The sequence below is a fragment of the Geotrypetes seraphini genome, chromosome 10 (genome assembly GCF_902459505.1).
Source record: "Geotrypetes seraphini chromosome 10, aGeoSer1.1, whole genome shotgun sequence".
In the NCBI taxonomy this organism is placed as follows: Eukaryota; Metazoa; Chordata; class Amphibia; order Gymnophiona; family Dermophiidae; genus Geotrypetes; species Geotrypetes seraphini.
The window spans coordinates 50,485,159-50,495,746 of NC_047093.1; the positions used below are offsets into that span (position 1 = coordinate 50,485,159).

The window sequence follows — 10,588 nt, forward strand, 5'->3', positions numbered from 1 at the left end:
ATTCTGTCCAGGACAAGAAAGGTACTCGTTTCACCCAGAAACGGCAGATTCAACAGCAATTCGTTCACTTTTATGAATCTCTGTACGTTAACAGATCGTTTTCGGATGCTGATAGAGATGCCTTCTTTCAGGGGCTTACGCTTCCTAAGCAGACGATAGCTCAACTGGAGCAATTGAATGTCCCTATTATCCCTGGAGAGTTACAGCTCGGTATCAAGAAGCTCAAGTTAACTAAAGCACCTGGACCTGATTGATTTGGTTTTGAATATTACAAGATCTTATCGGATCAGGTCTCTCCTGTTTTGGTGGGGGCGTTCAATGCGTTGTCTGCAAACCAGGGTTTGGAGACCCCCTAATCTAGCTCACGTTGTGCTTTTGCCTAAACCGGGCAAAGACCCGGCCCAGGTGGGGTCTTATCGCCCCATTTCTCTTCTCAATCAAGACGCCAAGCTTTTTGCTGCGATTTTGGCGACCAGATTGAATGCATTTTTGCCGCTTTTGATCCATGAGGACCAGGCCGGGTTCGTGCCGGGCTGCTACGCGTCGATGAATCTAGCTCGCGCTCTGATGGCTCTTCATTCCAGGCGCGGGATGGAGGGCACATCGGCTATTGTTGGCCTGGACATGGAGAAAGCGTTTGATAGCATCTCATGGCAATACCTCTTCTGAGATTTGTGTCAGTTTGGCATAGAGGGTCCCATTCACCAATGGATTTGTAGCTTATATATTCAACCGCAAGCAAGACTTTTGGTGAATGGTCAGTTCACTGACCTGTTTGCATTAGGTAGGGGGACGCGACAGGGCTGCCCATTGTCTCCGCTCCTTTTTGTGTTAGCCATCGAACCATTGGCAGTTAAAATTCGTGGGGACTCGACTCTTCGGGGTATCCGCCTTGGAGAGAAGGAGAGCCGAATTAATCTATTTGCTGATGATATTCTCCTTTATCTAGACCAACCCCGCCAGGATCTGGGGCTGGTCCTAGCTCTTGTTTGCTCCTTTGGGGATATTTCTGGCCTGCGAGTTAATTGTGATAAATCTGAGCTTCTCCCGTTGCGGTGGAGACCTGGCATGCGGGCCTCGAGATTCCACCGGTACGGTGGCCGATGCGTTATCTTGGTGTGTATTTAAGCCCAGATCTCAAGCTTCTGTACCAATATAATGTGCAACACCATTTGGATGAGATCCAGCGATTGTGTGATAAATGGAGAGACCTTCCGCTGAGACTCTGGGGGCGTGTGGCTTTGTCTAAGATGGTACTTCTCCCCAAAATTCTGTATCCTTTGCAGACTATACCTCTCTGGGTTACGGATAAGGATGTGCGCCTGTTTCGCTCTATCCTCCCTTCCTCTGGCGTCATAAGCGAGCCCGGATTAGCTATGCTACTTTGGCTCTGGATAAATCTAGGGGCAGTTTAAATCTCCCTGATCTTCGCTTTTACAATGTGGCAGCTCTGTTTCGGTTTATCCATGAGGGCTAGTCGGGTTGCTATAAATTTTCTCACCGGGGATGGGTGGAGGCATGGTGCACCCCCCATTCGGTCTTGTCCCTTCTCCACGCCCTGTTGTCAGTTATTCCGGGCAGGGGGTGGGCTAAGTTTGCGTTTCTAAGTTTGTACTTTTGCGCGGCCACATAAGAAAACATTGTATAATTTTAGTGGCGATTAACAAGTTAATAAACTACCAGGAAAATGTCCTGAAGTTATGACTCAAGGACCACTATATTTTCTCTCTGAAGGACGCCTATATTAGGTTGAATATGCCATGGAAGCAATTGGACATGCAGGTACCTGCCTTGGAATTTTAGTAAATGATGATGTTTTGCTAGTGGCAGAGAGGCGAAACGTCCACAAGGCTCCTGATTCAGTCTTCTTTTCAGAGAAGATCTATAATCTTAATTGGATATGGCTGGCAGTGGTGCAGATATAACTTCAGATGCCAATGTATTGACAAATGAACTAAGATTGTTTGCTCAAAGGTATCTTCTACAGTATCAGGTGCCTATACTTTGTGAACAGTGGGTTACTTGCCAGTGTGTTATTAAGCAAGTTTATACACAGTTTGGGGGAGATAATTCTTTTGGTGTGTCCCTTTTTTACATTGGTTGGGATAATCATTGTGGCTTTCAGTTGTATCAGAATGACCCCAGTGAAAATTATGGAGGGTGGAAGGCCACTTGCATTGGAAACAACAGTGTTGCAGCTGTGTCCATGTTGAAACAAGATTACAAAGGAGAAATTAGCTTAAGGTCAGCTTTTACTTTAGCTGTTAAAGTGCTAAACAAGGCCATGGATGTCAGCAAACGGTCTGCGGAGAAAGTTGAAATTGCAATACTGACTAGAGAAAATGGAATGACAACAATTAGGGTTCTGAAGCAAAAGGAGGTAGAAGAATTAATAAAGAAGCATGAGGAAGAAAAAGCAAAATTCAAACGAGAGAATATCAAAATTAGAAGTTGAAGAAATAGTTGGAGAGTTGAACAAATAGCCTATTGAGCACCGGTGGACTAATGGGAGATTGAAAAGTTGGAATAACAATAGAGAAAAGCATAGAGAGTTGATACAGTTTTTTGAATGGATCAATTTAATAATGGAAGGCTCATGTAGAATGGCATATTTTATCAAATGTACTGAAGATTTTTCTTTCTGGTGGCTAGTTACTTATGTTAAAATTTTTGATTTTATTTATAACAGTGTAATGTCTCTCAGCAGTCAACTTGCATTTATTTGTATATTTTATTCTTTTAACTTTGAAAAATCCTTTTCTTAACAATAAATTTGTATAATTTTAATAAATGTATATATTAGAGACTTTTAAAGGCTAGGGTGCTACCTTTGTTTAGATGGATTTCTGATTTGATAAATTATTGTTATATGGGAGGTTTTATTTTCTTATGAGATTAAAAATTTTACTGGATGATATAATTGATATTTTTAACTTCAATTATTGGAGTTTATTTTTAATATTTATTGATTTCTGGGGTATAGTATTTTATATGTAATTTATATAATTTCTAGATTAATTTGCATATTAGGGATTTACAGTTAGGGTGATATCTTGTTCAGATGAATTTGTGATTTGATAAAATAAAGATATTTGGGTTGTCTGTTTTCTTATAGGGGAAATGGGAGGATTTTTATATAATGATAAGGGGGTGTATATGATTTTTAAAATATGGATTATATATATATTTTTTGCAAATTAAGAATGTTTATATTATTTATAATAATTTTAAGAAATGATAATATAATAAAGTGAGTTTGAGTTGCCGGGGGAGGGGTAAGTGTTTGCTAACCTCAATGTGTGTTCTAGGACAGTCATTGTGGGGGGGAGGTTTGGGAGGGAGAAGGGAGGGTTTTATAGATCTGGGGAGGTTGAGTGGGAAGAAATGGATTGGTTTGGGGGGGATGGGAGTAGAGGGAAGGGAGGGTTTAGGAAGATTAATTTGGAAACAGGTTATGGTTTATGAGAGGATTTTCAGGAAAATGGTGTTGATTTTGGAAACTTATAATTTTTTTGATTACTTGTCTTTAAAGAATCACTTTAGTTTTATATATTATGATGGCTTTTAAAATTTTTTCACTTAATGTGAATGGCCTAAATCACCAGATCAAAAGAAAAAAAGTGTTATCCTTTCTGAAAAAGCAGAATGCAGATGTTTGTTACATACAAGAGACCCATCTTAATTTAACAGAATCTAAGAAATTGGAAGGGGGATGGGTGAAGCATTGTTTTTATGCTCCTGCCGTTGGGAAAAAAAGCAGGTGTGGCTTTACTTATTAATAAAAAATGTAATGCCACTTTTCATTTGGTAAGTTCAGATCCTCAAGGCAGATGGGTACATGTAGAAATGAGTATGGGAAATACTACTTTAACTTTGTTTAATCTGTATGCCCCTAATTCGAATCAACAGGAATTTTTTAAAACATTACAGAGATTGTTGCTCCCACTGGCTGCTGTTTGGAGAGTTGTTAATACAATGCTTGCAGATACAAAATTTATCAAGGATTTGTAAATCACAAATTAATGAATTTTTTCTGTTTAATTTATCAGAGGATAGTTCTATGGAAAATTTATGGGATGCCTTTAAGGCTACCATGAGAGGCTCTATCATTTCTTATTCTGCTTATATTAGAAATCAATTTAAAAAACAATTTTCAGAATTGGAAAAAGAAACAAAAATTTTGGAATCTAAATTGATTAACAAATGGGAACATAATACGTTGCAGGATCTTTTAAAAATAAAAGGTAAATATAATGAACTATCTTCAAAATTAATTAGGAAAGATATTTTCTCCAAACAAACATTGTATTATGGAAATTCTAACAAGGCGGGAAGACTATTGGCAAGTTATCTTAAAGCTAAAAAAAGAAGGAATAACATTATGGCAATTAAGGATGATAAAGGAGTTATACAAAATCAGATTGAGAAAATATTAAATCAATTTCTAACTTTTTATAAAGATCTGTATTCTTCCGAGCCTTATGCGGAAAGGGAAAAGGATGGATTAGAATTTTTAAATTTAATTATTGGACCTAAGGTTCCGGTTCATATAAAAAGAAGTTTAGAAATGCCGATATCTCTAAAAGAATTAGAAACAGCATTGAAATCTCTTAGAGTTGGATCCGCTCCAGGTGGTGATGGTTTTACAGTAGAATTTTATAAAGCATTCCAAATTCTTCGTTTACCTCATTTGTTAAATTTATATCAGTCACAACTTACTAAGGGTTGTATTACCGGTACTATGGCAGAATCATTAACTATTGTTTTGCCTAAGCCAAATAGAGATCCTACTTTGGTTTCAAACTACAGGCCTATCTCTTTAATAAATGTAGATTGTAAACTTTTGGCTAAGATATTGGCTTTGCGCTTAGCCAAGGCTCTCCCTTATATTATTGATATGCACCAAACAGGATTTGTTGCTAAAAGACAATCATCTAATAACTCTAGATTAGCGTTCCATATGCTAAATTTAACCAAAAATATGAATGATCCGGCTTTTTCTGTATCCTTGGATGCAGAGAAAGCTTTTGATAGAGTTGAATGGAATTTTATGTATCAAGCATTAGATTGATTTGGTATAGGTCCTGGATTTATACAAATGGTTAAATCATTGTATAGCTCCCCTTCTGCAAGATTGAATCTATATAATAAAACCGTAGGCGGCGCATGCGCAGTCTTATCGGCGTGCTTCCGTGATCCGTATGTCCGTGGCCGCCAAGACTGCAGCATGCCCCGCTCTTTCTACGGCCCCACGCGGCACTTCACTCCATTTTCGCCAGAGCGGTTTGCCCAGATAGGGGAAGCTGAACAGCTCACTCCCGCCTCTGCTCGACTTCCTGTTCACAACCCCCCCCCCCCAAAACAACCGCATAGGAAAAACTCACTCCCTGCTCTCCTGCCACGGCGTTTGCTTCCTCTACTCGGCACGGCGCTTTACCCGGCAGACATTGAATAAAAGGTTGCCTCCCCCTGCCGCTCTGAATACCTGACCGGCTAACTTTAAAACCGCGGCTGCAGCTGCTTTGAAGACCTGGCCTGGCCGCCTAACTTTAAAACCAATCTTGCGTCCGGCCGCAGCTTTGGACAGAGGGGCAGCATTTTTGTGGGAGCCGGCCTTCGGAGAGGCTTGCAACGTGGAGACGGATGCGAGAGGGGCTGCCGCCGGAAGGGCTTTGGTAGAGGAGCCAGCCAGACCGCGCACTCACAGTCTGCCTGTCAGTGGCGGCTCCTCAATCTCGCCTCTGTAGTCGGGTGGTGAGGGAGGCGGGGAAGGCAGCCGCTGCTCCCGGAATCCACTGTTGTTGCCATTGCCGCCACCTCCTCCTCCCCGGCCTAGGTGCGCAGCGTTGGGAGCGGGGCCCGGCGACGGATGCAGCAGTAGTGGCGGCTCAGGGGGGGCGGTGATGGCGGCGATTCCTCCCGCGCGGGGAGTCTCTGGGTAGGTTCAGGGATGTGCGGGGTATGTTCAATAATCACCCATACCCCTAAACTCACACGCAGCCGACCAGCACGGAAGCCCCGCCCCGCCCGGCTCCTCCAGGCCAACGACGCTCACAGGCCTAAGTCGGCCAGCCAAAGCAACGGATCCGATGCAGCAAAAACGGCCGATCCCCTAGCAAGTAGCCTGCATGCTGCTCCCGAAGCTGTAACTCAGGTTATTTCAGTGAAAGTGTGAAGGGAAAAGGTGGAGAGATAGAAAGCAGAGAAGCTGCAGAAATCTCTCTCTCTATCAATTTCTCTATCATTAAACAACTTTCAAGATAGAAAGCAGGGAAGCTGCAGAATTTTATGACTTTTATTATGATTTAAAAATCCTGAACTTTACTTAAGTCCTTTCTTTGCAGTTTCCAAGTATCTGATCATTTTAAATGTATTATTTTAAAGTTTCCTTTTCAGTAGCAAAAGGGGGCCAGGGAGTGAACTTGCTTTGCTTTGGGGGGAGGGGTGTGCTGGGTGCAGGGAGCAATCTTTATTTGCTTTGGGGAGGATATAGAAGGGGGCCATAGAGAAAGACAAAGAAAGGCAGGCAAGTGGCCATGGAGACATAAAGCCAGACAGCGCACGAGAACGAAAGACAGTGGGCACGGAGAGAGACAGAAAGAAAGAAAGACAGACAGACAGGGGACCAGATGGAGAGAGACAGACAGAAAAAAAGACCAACAGAGGGAAGGAAAGAGACAGAAAGAAAGACAGACAGAGGGAAGGAAAGAGACAGAAAGAAAGGAAGAAAGAGACAGGGGCAGGGAGACACACAGAAAGAAAGACATATATTCATTAATTTAACGGGCTTAAACACTAGTATTAATAATAATTTGTCAGAGAAATTTAACTTGCAGAGAGGAGTTAGACAAGGCTGTCCTTTATCTCCTTTGTTGTTTGATGTTGTATTAGAACCCTTGTTATTAGCCATTCATCAAGCAAAGGGGAATATAAAGTTTCAGCATATGCAGATGATATTCTGCTCTATTTGAGAAATCCAGAAACTACTATTTCATGTTTGCTAGAATTGATTGATACATTTGGAAAATTTTCAGGTTATAAAATAAATTGGAGTAAGTCTGAAATTCTTCCTTTAAATGTGTATTGTTCTAAAGCAGTGGTCTCAAACTCAAACCCTTTGCAGGGCCACATTTTGGATTTGTAAGTACTTGGAGGGCCTCGGAAAAAAATAGTTAATGTCTTATTAAAGAAATGACAATTTTGCATGAGGTAAACTTTATAAATCTTTCCTTTTGGCTAAGTCTTAATAATATAATACTATTGTCATTTATAGCTAAAGAGATATATGATCAAGAAACTCTTTTATTTTACTTTTGTGATTATGATAAAACATACCGAGGGCCTCAAAATAGTACCTGGCGGGCCGCATGTGGCTCCCGGGCCGCAAGTTTGAGACCACTGTTCTAAAGGATTATTTGATTCTTTTCTATTTGTATGGAAAGAAGAAGACTTAAAGTATTTGGGTATTATGATTAAAAATAATTTAGACAATACAGTTAAAGAGAATGAAAAACTTTTATTAAAAAGAGTTACAGAGTTGTGTGAGCAATGGAATCCATTATATATTTCTTGGTGGGGGAGAGTTCAAACTATTAAAATGATGATATTACCTGTGGTTTGTTATCAAATGAGTATGATACCAATCTTTTTTCATGGGTCCTTTTATAAAAAACTTAACGGTATCCTTATGAAATTTGTTTGGCAAGGTAAAATGCATAGAATTGCTTTAGTATCTCTTCAAAAACCAATTGAGGAGGGTGGGGTAAATTTTCCTAATTTTTATAGGTATCATCAAGCCTATATTTTACGTCAAGGTATCTATTGGATCCTCCCAGAACTCTTTGAGAATGCACCGGATTGGCTTTATTTAGAATGGCATCTCTTGTTTCCCTTAAATTTGGTTCATGTGCCCAGTATTAGAATATCTAGAAGATATAAGGAGAACAGAATTTTATCAGATACATGGAAAACATTGAGATATATTAGCAATTTAACACCTATTTCAATAAGTAAATCTACAAATCAATCTTTCTGGATTAATTCCAAGATTCAAATTGGCAGATCTAAAATCTTATGGAAAACCTGGGTCATTGCAGGCATTCAAACTCTAAATGACGTTATTTCAGATGGTAAACTGCTTGAATTTTCACAGCTGCAACTGAAGCAGGCTATTCAGGTAGGGTTTCCTGAATGGAAAAATCTGAATAATCAATATAGTCTGGAGTTCTTTTGTTTTCAAGCGGATTTCCTGGGACATCAAGCCGCTTTGTGGTATAAATTATTATCTGGATATGTGAATAAAAAACAAAAAAATGGTCTTAGAGACAATTGGAGTATTGAGATAAGGCAGCAAATTTCTGCATCTCAATGGCCACAAATTTGGTCTTGGAGAATGAAATGTACAATGTCAGCATCTATGAGGCAAACTTGGTTCTTTTTGTTGCATAGAGCTTTTTGGACCCCAGTTCGTTTGCAAAAGTTAGATAGATCTAAGTCTAATAAATGCTGGCATTGTAATCTGGAAGTAGGGACATTGGATCATTTACTTTTTTACTGTCCCTGTATTAAATTATTTTGGAATTCAATTTGGACGCAGGTTAACCGTTTACTTGAAAATCATGTTGCTTTGTCTTATGATACTATTCTGTTTGGCATGGCTATGAGGAAAAAAAGTCAAATTTCATCTTATAATAACAAACTTCTATTAATAATGACAGGGGTGGCAAATCAACACATTACGGCTTATTGGAAAAATTATACAAATATTAATTATTCTTTTTGGTGGAATTCACTTTGTCACATTTTTAAAATGGAAAGAGCAATTGCTGTACAGAAAGGTAATTATAACAACTTTATAAAGATCTGGGGGCCATTAGAGAATTATTGTAATGAATGAACATCGTTTTCCTTTCTGATGGATACATATATTTTATTGGGCGGAGGGGGGGAAATTGGATGTCTAATATTTTTATTTAATGATTGGATTTCTGTATACATTATGAAAATTTTCATTGAAGAATTGTTGGGTGGGGGGAAAGGGTTATAATTTCTACTTTAATGGTTTATATGTATAAGAATGTCAAGTGATGTATATTTTATTTGTAATGTAATGTTTTAATATTAATCACTTGTTTGTCAGTTTTAAAATGAATAAAGAATTAAAAAAAAAAAAAAAAAGGTGGATGGAGACAAAAAAAAGGAAAGATACCAGATCTCCAGGGGAGGGAAGGGAAACGGAAGGGAAGGACAGAGACAGAAGATGGATGGTTAGCACAGAGAAAGAAGGAGACCCTGGCAAGCAAGTTATCAGAAGACAACTGGAGCCGGGGACCGATAAGATCTGAATAATGATCAGACAACAAAAGGTAGAAAAAATAATTTTATTTTCTATTTTGTGGTGTTAGACCACGAACGTGAGCTAGGATTTAAAAGAGGAAAAGTTTATTTTGTTTACACCACAGCACAAGTGTGGGTAGGAGAGGGCAAAGTGGGTGAAGAGGCTATAAAAGGGGTGAAGAGACTATAAAATAAACCCACCAGGATATTTGAAAAAAACATCCACTTGGGCTGGAAAATTGAATCGAATCGAAAAATCGATTCAATAGGCTGAATCGAATCAAATTTTTTTTCCTGAATCGGGCAGCACTACTGTGGATATCTTAAGAAACATACGATTATATCCCCTGGTCTCTCTGGTTTAAATGGCCCCAGAACTCAATGTATCTGTTCAAAATCTATAGTTGGCAAATCTGCTTCTGGATTTTCTGTTTGGAGAAACTTATAGCATAGGGATTGTATCAAGATCGTCAGGCCTTTAAGATCTTCTGATTCAGGAATTCCATGGAATCTCAAATTATTTTGCTGTACCCTGTTTTCTCCATCTTCAACTTTGAGAAGTAATTCCTCTATTGATAGATCTACTTGTTTACAATGTTTTTGGATTTCAGATATCTCCTGTTCATGTAAAATAACCTGTACTTCAAATTCCTGGAGATTCTGAGTCATATCATCCATTTTTTAATGTAAACTATCAATATTTACTTTAATATCTGAAGTGAATACTGCTAGTGAAAGTTTAATAACAGCCATCCTCAGTTGTAAATCCCCTTTATTGGCTAATACTGAATCTACTGGAAGGAAATCTACTGTCTCTTTTCCAAGTATATTTGGCTCGACTTCTTGTGTTAAATTTTGTTTTGGAACTGATATTTCCACTAAATCTGTGCGATAAGCAAACATTTTAAGATCAGGTCTTGTTTTTTTATTAGCCATATTTCAAAAATTAAATCAATTTCAAATAAGTAAAGAAACTGTATTTTGCAGTGTGACTAAATCAGTGATCTTTTCCAGATTAAGCTGATTTCACTAATTATTTCCCTACCAGCTTGAGTTAGACCAGTATCGGTCTTATGGCTTTCTGTTCTTATTGTTAGTTTGATACAAGTATATAATCTATCTGTTCCAAAATATTTTGTCCAAAGTACAGATACTATTTTTATATATTGGTTACTTGATTTCTTATCAATCAATCTTATTGAAAGCTCTGTTAATTAGTTATCTTCAAACTCCACTCGCTGGTCATTATTAC

At 38.7% G+C, this 10,588-nt stretch overlaps 1 pseudogene; it reads left to right on the forward strand.

Annotated features, from left to right (window-relative positions):
* Positions 1 to 1,687: 1,687 nt before the first annotated feature.
* Positions 1,688 to 6,724, forward strand: LOC117368342 (annotated as a pseudogene).
* Positions 6,725 to 10,588: the final 3,864 nt, after the last annotated feature.